This window comes from Otolemur garnettii, unplaced genomic scaffold, assembly GCF_000181295.1.
Source record: "Otolemur garnettii isolate 467f Iridium unplaced genomic scaffold, OtoGar3 scaffold00012, whole genome shotgun sequence".
NCBI lineage: Eukaryota > Metazoa > Chordata > Mammalia > Primates > Galagidae > Otolemur > Otolemur garnettii.
The window spans coordinates 27,522,921-27,523,743 of record NW_003852407.1 but is presented as its reverse complement, the minus strand read 5'-3'; positions in this window follow the sequence as shown (position 1 = coordinate 27,523,743).

Genomic DNA, 823 nt, shown 5'->3' with positions numbered 1-823 from the left:
CTCAGCCCTGCATGTATCTAAAAAGTTTTGCTCAGCTTTTCTGTGTCTTCCCTTTCCCTCTCTGCTCAGCACCTTAGCCTTCCAGCCATCCCTTTCAAAGCAGCAAATACCAAACTCCCCTCTCTGGCTTCTCCCCAGGAGAGGGCTGCATGGGCCCTGGCTGCCTTGGTGGCTCTCCAGTACCTTTAAGGAAGGAAAAACAAACAAACAAACAAACAAACAAACCAACCAACCTTGTTTTCACAATTAATGAAAACAAAGATAGTAATTCGTTTGCTAATTGTTGTTTCACATTTTAATATTTCTAGGTTCCAGATGAACCAAAACTTGCAGAAGAAGCATAAGAAAATAATAGTTAATTAGAGTTCATGTTCAGGTTTGAATTTTACAATGAACTATATAGTGGGTCCCATGTGTTTGTCTGTGAATGGGTGCCAATCTAGCTGCATATGATCACTCAAGGGGGTTTATTAAAAATACAAATTCCTGGCCATTATAGACATTGTGGCTCGCACCTGTAATCCTAGCATGCTGGAAGGCTTAGGCAGAAGGATTGCTTGAGCCCAGGAGTTTGAGGTTGCTGTTGAGTTAGGCTGAGGCCATGGCACTCTAGCCAGGTGACACAGTGACACTCTGTCTTAAAAACAAAACAGAAAGACACCAAATATCCAAGTGGGGAGATCAAGAATACATAGTAGGATACCAGGAATCTGATTTTAAGAAATAGTGCCGGCTCGGCGCCTGTGGCTCAAGCGGCTAAGGCGCCAGCCACATACACCTAAGGTGGCGGGTTCGAATCCCCAGCCCGGGCCCGCCAAACAAC